Below are 6,118 nucleotides of genomic sequence, written 5' to 3' on the forward strand. Positions count from 1 at the left end.
GAAGGCTCAATCTGATCTGTTTTTTAATAATAATATTTCACAGGTGATAAATATTCTACCAGGACACTTGGGATGGTCAGTTGTCTTTCTTTGGGACATGTCATTGTCCATTGATGATTGTTAACTAGATCCATGATTTCATTAAGGGACTCATGAGGTAAATTTTACTACAGCTATTATTACCCATTATATATATATAATTATATATATATATGTGTGTGTGTGTGTGTGTGTGTGTGTGTGTCGGGGTGGTGGTGGTATGTGTGTGTGTGTTGGGGGCTGCTGGTTCATTAAAGTTATCATATATTAGTCAATTATATATATATAATTATATATGTAAAATGGGTAATATATATTATTAATATATATAATGGGTAATATGACATCTAAACAGAATGAACCAAAATCCAAGATTTCTGTTCTTTCTTTATCATCACAGGAAAAGAGCCATGACCCTCTGGGGGAACTTGGAGACACAGGAAACTCAGTGATAAAATGGACAAAGTACAATTAATTGTTAAAATTTACACATTTATTGAAACAGTCAGATAGTCACAGAATTGCTAGGGAATCACATTAAACCAGAGCATAACAAAGTAATAAAATAGGTATCTATTTGCTTTTCAACTCCCAGGGCAAATTATCAGTATCCAAATTCCTTTAAATGTAAGCAAGAGGTGATTTTCTCCCACTTGGTTTGGAATGAGGGAAGAGTTTGAGGAGGAATCTAACAAAGAAAAGTCCAAGTTACTGCCCACAATTGAGAGCCCAGAGCTTCTAGATTTGGGATATAATTAGTGACTGAGACTATTGTTGTGATTCTAATAATAAGAAGGGTAGTTTTTTAAAAATATCTATTTATTTATTTGTTTATTTATTTATTTATTTATTTATACCAGTGGTTGAATTCAGGAGCAATCAACCACCGAGTCACATCCACGCCCTTTTTGTATTTTATTTAGAGTCAGGGTCTCACTGAGTTGCTTAGGGCCTTGCTAAGTGTCTGAGGCTGGCTTTGAACTTGTGAACCTCCTGCCTCAGCCTCCAGAGCTGCTGGGATTATAGGCCTGCACCACCACACCCAGCAGGAAGGGTAGATTATAACCTGCAGTTTCCATTGTAACGGGTCGGACCCGTTCCCCATCTCTAACACCAAATTGTAGCCTCTAAAGCCTATTCCCCAGACCACCAGAAAATCAGAATGTTTGCTGCAGTGCCCTTTAATCATCACTATTTCTTGAAATGTCCTAATATTAATGCCATAAGAGCAGAGCCTTCTATTGAAGAAAACTTCTTACTCAGCTCCCAAACCAGTGAGCATTGCCCAGTCACTGAATTGGAGATCTGGGAAGACCTTAGAGACTTCTCCAGCTCCGCCCACCCTACTACAGAGAGGCAGGATATGACACCAGATAACCAGTGCCACAGTGGTTATCTGGTTTGCCAAACCCCATGAGAACCCATTAGCTCTGCCATGTACCATGGGTTGGACCTTATACAGCAGACATGAAATTTTCAGAGACCTGGAAAATATTTACTTATAGAAAAATTAAGTTCTAAAATATAGTGTTCATTATTTGTGTTGTTGTCCAGGCATTGAGTAATATTTGAGATTTAAATGAAACATTAAGTTCTAAAATATAGTTTTCATTATTTGTGTTGTTTTCCAGGTGTTGAGTAATATTTGAGATCTAAATGATGGATCTAAACATCTTTTTTTCCTGAAGTATAAGCCTGTAATGTAGTAGCATCTGCTTCACCATACACTCTGACCTATACTCAGCTCTGGGGTAGCATACAACGTATATGCTCATTTTATTAATCTTAGCAGGCAAGTTTTGTCTTTATCTTATAAATCCAAAATCCAAGAAAATTCTTTGGTACATTTTCTTCCAAGATTCTAGATCCTCTACTAAAAAAAAAAAAAAAAAGATTATTGTTGATCTAATTAACCAAATTACCTGTGCCCCCGACTAAATATTTAGAAGACTGCAGGTAGAAACTACTTGGCTGTTGTAGAAAAGCACAGAGAAGCATGAGTTAAGTTAGTATGCAAAGATGTATATATATGCATATTTGTATGTGGGAGCATATTTTTGTGTTCTGGAGTTGAGCATCATTGAGCTGAGATCACAGAATGCAGCATATAATTAGAAGAAAATGATAAAGTGGTACCTAATATTTCCTTTAGAGATCTTTCTGCTGAGAACTGTCAAAACAGATTGTGTAAACAGACTACACTGCAGGAGGAGATCTTAAAGATGTTGATGAAACACTCTTTCTAAACACAGAATGTAAACAGAAGAGTATCTCCAGGAATACAATTGCATTTTAATCCAGAGGCGGATGTCTCAAAATAACACCCTCTCATTCTTCTTTCCCCCTCAGCAAAAAGAAATCCATTGGGAAAAGACAAGTATTTTCAAGTCCTGAAATGTCCTCTTTCCCCTTGAGTTTTAGGGGAAAAAAAGTATGTGTCACATTTTTTAGCCTGGTAACCAGGAAGTAAGGTTGCTGTAGGAGACTGTGGTTTAGGACAGCAGGGTCTGGCAAGTATTCCATTTGGTTTCTCTGATTCCTAACTACCTGGCACTGGGGAAGGGTCACTGGATTCCAAAAAGAGGGCAGTATGGGTGAGGCCAATTGACAAAAGCTTCATCCTTAGGAAGAACTTAGCCAACTTCTGATAAACCTGCAAGGAGTTGGGGCTCTCCTCCCACCCTCTGATTTCCCTACCCATGCCCCAGTTTGGCTGAATCCAGTGAGAATTTAAAGGGCTGGGAAATCTGTTGATGTCATGGAGGGCAGTCCCTAAGCACTGGGCAGGATGGAGAATATAAGGAGGGGGATGGATGTCACGCAATCAGGAAGAAATCCAGCCTAACCAACACCCTCCACTGCTTTGATTTCTGAATGTTAGCTTCCTGAATACTCCGCAGATTTTTTTTTTTTTAAGGTATCACCAAAGGAGATGTTTCAACAATAGCTAGAAATTTCCCTTAACTTTTCCATCCTGGAAAACTACTTAAACAAATTAAATAACCAAAAAAACACACTTGTGAAGAAGATTTGGCTATGGATAACTAGCTTTCGACCATTGATCTATGTCCATGATAAGACTTTAAATGAATCTCAAAAATGTTAAAAGCAAAAGCCAGGTGCTTGGTAGGCACCTCTAGTCTTAACTACTGAAGAGGCTGAGACAGGAGGATCACTTGAGCTCTTCACCAGCTGTGACAAGCCTGGGCAGCATAGTGAATCCCTGGCTGGGGATAGGGGCAAGTTAAAAGCAGGACAAGTAACAAGAATTTGAACTACATTTCTGCCTGCAGGGGTGGGTGTGTGTGGGGGGAAGGGAACTAAACTAAACTAAAAACAAAGTATAGTTTTTAAAAACAGCTTCTAGTGTCTGGGATATGAGGTGGGAGTTGCATGGGCTTCCTGGAGATCCTGGAAAAACGACACAAAGGTGTGTGTGTCTAACTGGTTGGTCTGCAACCCCGCCTACAGTGAGAAGCTGGAGGAGTTAAAGGAGCACATCCTGGCCTATAAATCACTGGCTACTAGAACTGACCAGGACAGCAGAACCGCATTGCACTGGGCATGTTCAGCAGGACATACTGAAATTGTTGAGTTCTTGCTACATCTTGGAGTGCCAGTGAATGATAAAGATGATGCAGGCCTGTCTCCTCTAAATATTGCAGCTTCTGCTGGCCGGGATGAAATCGTAAAAGCGCTCCTGGGAAAAGGTGGGCATGTGAATGCCGTCAATCAAAATGGCTGTATTCCCCTACACTGTGCTGCTTCCAAAAACAGGCGTGAGATTGCTGCCGTGTTCCTACAAGGTGAGCCTAATCCAGATGCTCATTATGAGGCTACGGCAACGCACCAGGGTAAAGCAGCCAAGGGTAACCTGAAGATGATTCATAGCCTTCTGTACTACAAAGCATCCACAGACATCCAAGACACTGGAGGGTAACACTCCTCTACACTTAGCCTGTGAGAGAGTAGAAGCAGCAAAGCTGCGAGGGTCCCAGGGAGCAAGTATATACATCGAGAATGAGGAAGAAAAGACACCACTGCAAGGGGCCAGAGGTGGCCTGGGTTTAATACTCAAGACAATGGTTGAAGGGTAAGCAGCTTGGATATATTCTTACTTTGGATATTTTGTTGTCCCCAGGGTCCTAGAACCTAAGGTACTTGTTACACCAAGTGTCACATATCAATGATGTTTTCTCATCTTCAAAACTATATAAATGTGTTGTATTGTTCCTGATGGGGTTGCTTGTTCTAAGCTTACAATTTGCTTTCCAGGCATTTGAATGACTGTTGAGATTGTTGTACTGTTGTCCTATGTTACTCTGCATTAAATTTTGATTAATTCTCAGGAAGTGGTTCTATGGCTGGGGTGGGTCTTCATCACCCTCTGGTGTACCTTCTCTCCCCCTCTGAAGCAGAAGAATCCCCACAGCAAACAGACCAGTTTCCCTGTCGGATGTTTCTGGGTGGATTTTGTGTGTTCCTCTATATAGAGTTGAAATACATCTTAGCTTGTTTTTCAAGATCACTCAGAGGCCTATGCCAAATATTTCTGTTTTTTCCAACTATGAGGGTTACTTTATGTTTGTTATAGGAGGAATACTGATATATTTTAGTGGACCAAATTTTAAGTTGGTGGTTATGCCCTGACTCTTTCTGATAAGCTGTTTTGCTCCAAAACAAGATGTATTATATTTAAAAAGGAAATGCTTAAGTACCTGTATTGGTTCACCATGTACTGAAAAGAATATCAAGCTTGTTCAAGTGATATGTAAGCAAAAGTTATTTTGATTTGTATTTCATGAACTAAAAAAATAAAATATTGAAAGAACACCCCCCTCCCCCCCCCCAAAAAAAAGGCTTCTCCCTGGGCATGGTGGTGCACATCTGGAATCCAAGCAGCTTAGGAGGCTGAGGCAGGAGGATTGCAAGTTCCAAGCCAGGCTCAGCAACTTAGTGAGGCCCTAAGCAACTTAGTCAAGACCCTGTCTCAAAATAAAAAACAAAAAAGGGCTGAGGATGTGGTTCCGTGCTTAACTATCCCTGGATTCAATCCCTAGTAACAACATCAACAACAAAATTTAAATAAAATAAAGTAAGCACAAAAAGAAGTCAGAGGAAATAAAGAACAGATTGGAGAAACAAAATGGATAATATGGTAAATGGAAATCTAACCATATCAATAATCACATTAAAGGTAAATGACTTCTACATCTCAATTAAAACACAGATTATCATGTAGGACTAAAAAGTAGGACCTAACTGTATCTATGAAAAGCATACAGCTCACAGAATATTTAATGGTGAAATATGGACTGCTTTTTCCAAATCAAGAAAGGTGAGGATGTCTCTTTTCACTGCTTTCTACTCAACATTATACTAGAAGTTCTAGCCAGCGTGGTAAGGCAAGAGCTTCCTGATTAGAAAGTTTGCAGTAAAACTCTCTTCATTTGCAGAAACATGATCATCTATCTACAGAGGCAATCCTATAAATAGGACATTATTAACAAGTAATTTTAGTCAGGTTGCATGATACAGGGTCAATATACACAAATTTGTTGTATTTTTATACACAAGCAACAGGCGATCAAAAATTGAAATAAAGCTGGGTTCAGTGGCACATGCCTGTAATCCCAGTGACCATGGAGGCTGAGGCAGGAGGACTGTGAGTTCAAAGCCAGCCTTAGCAGAAGTGAAGCCTTAAGCAACTCAGTGAAATCCTGTCTCACTGAGGAAAATATAAAAAAGAACTGGGGATGTGGCTCAGTGGTCAAGTGCCCCTGAGTTCGATCCCCAGTACCAAATAAATAAATAAAATACGATTTATAATAGCATCCAAAAAATGAAATGCTTAGATTACAAACTTGACAAATGATGTGAAAACATGCTCTAAAACCTGCAAAAGATTAGCTATTATCTTGCTATCCATATAACATACGTGTAATCTCAGTGACTCAGGAGGCTGAAGCAGGAGGATTACATGAGTTTGAGGCCAGCCTTGGCAATTTAAGGAAATCCTGTGTCATGATTTAAAAAAATAAATAAATAAATAAAGGGATAGAATCCAGGCATGTGGCAC

General features: G+C 39.5%; 1 pseudogene; it reads left to right on the plus strand.

Annotated features, from left to right (window-relative positions):
* The first annotated feature begins 1,201 nt into the window (after positions 1-1,201).
* LOC101967706 (uncharacterized) lies at positions 1,202-4,623 on the plus strand (annotated as a pseudogene).
* The last annotated feature ends 1,495 nt before the right edge of the window (positions 4,624-6,118 follow it).

This window comes from Ictidomys tridecemlineatus, chromosome 2 (assembly GCF_052094955.1).
Source record: "Ictidomys tridecemlineatus isolate mIctTri1 chromosome 2, mIctTri1.hap1, whole genome shotgun sequence".
Taxonomy (NCBI): domain Eukaryota; kingdom Metazoa; phylum Chordata; class Mammalia; order Rodentia; family Sciuridae; genus Ictidomys; species Ictidomys tridecemlineatus.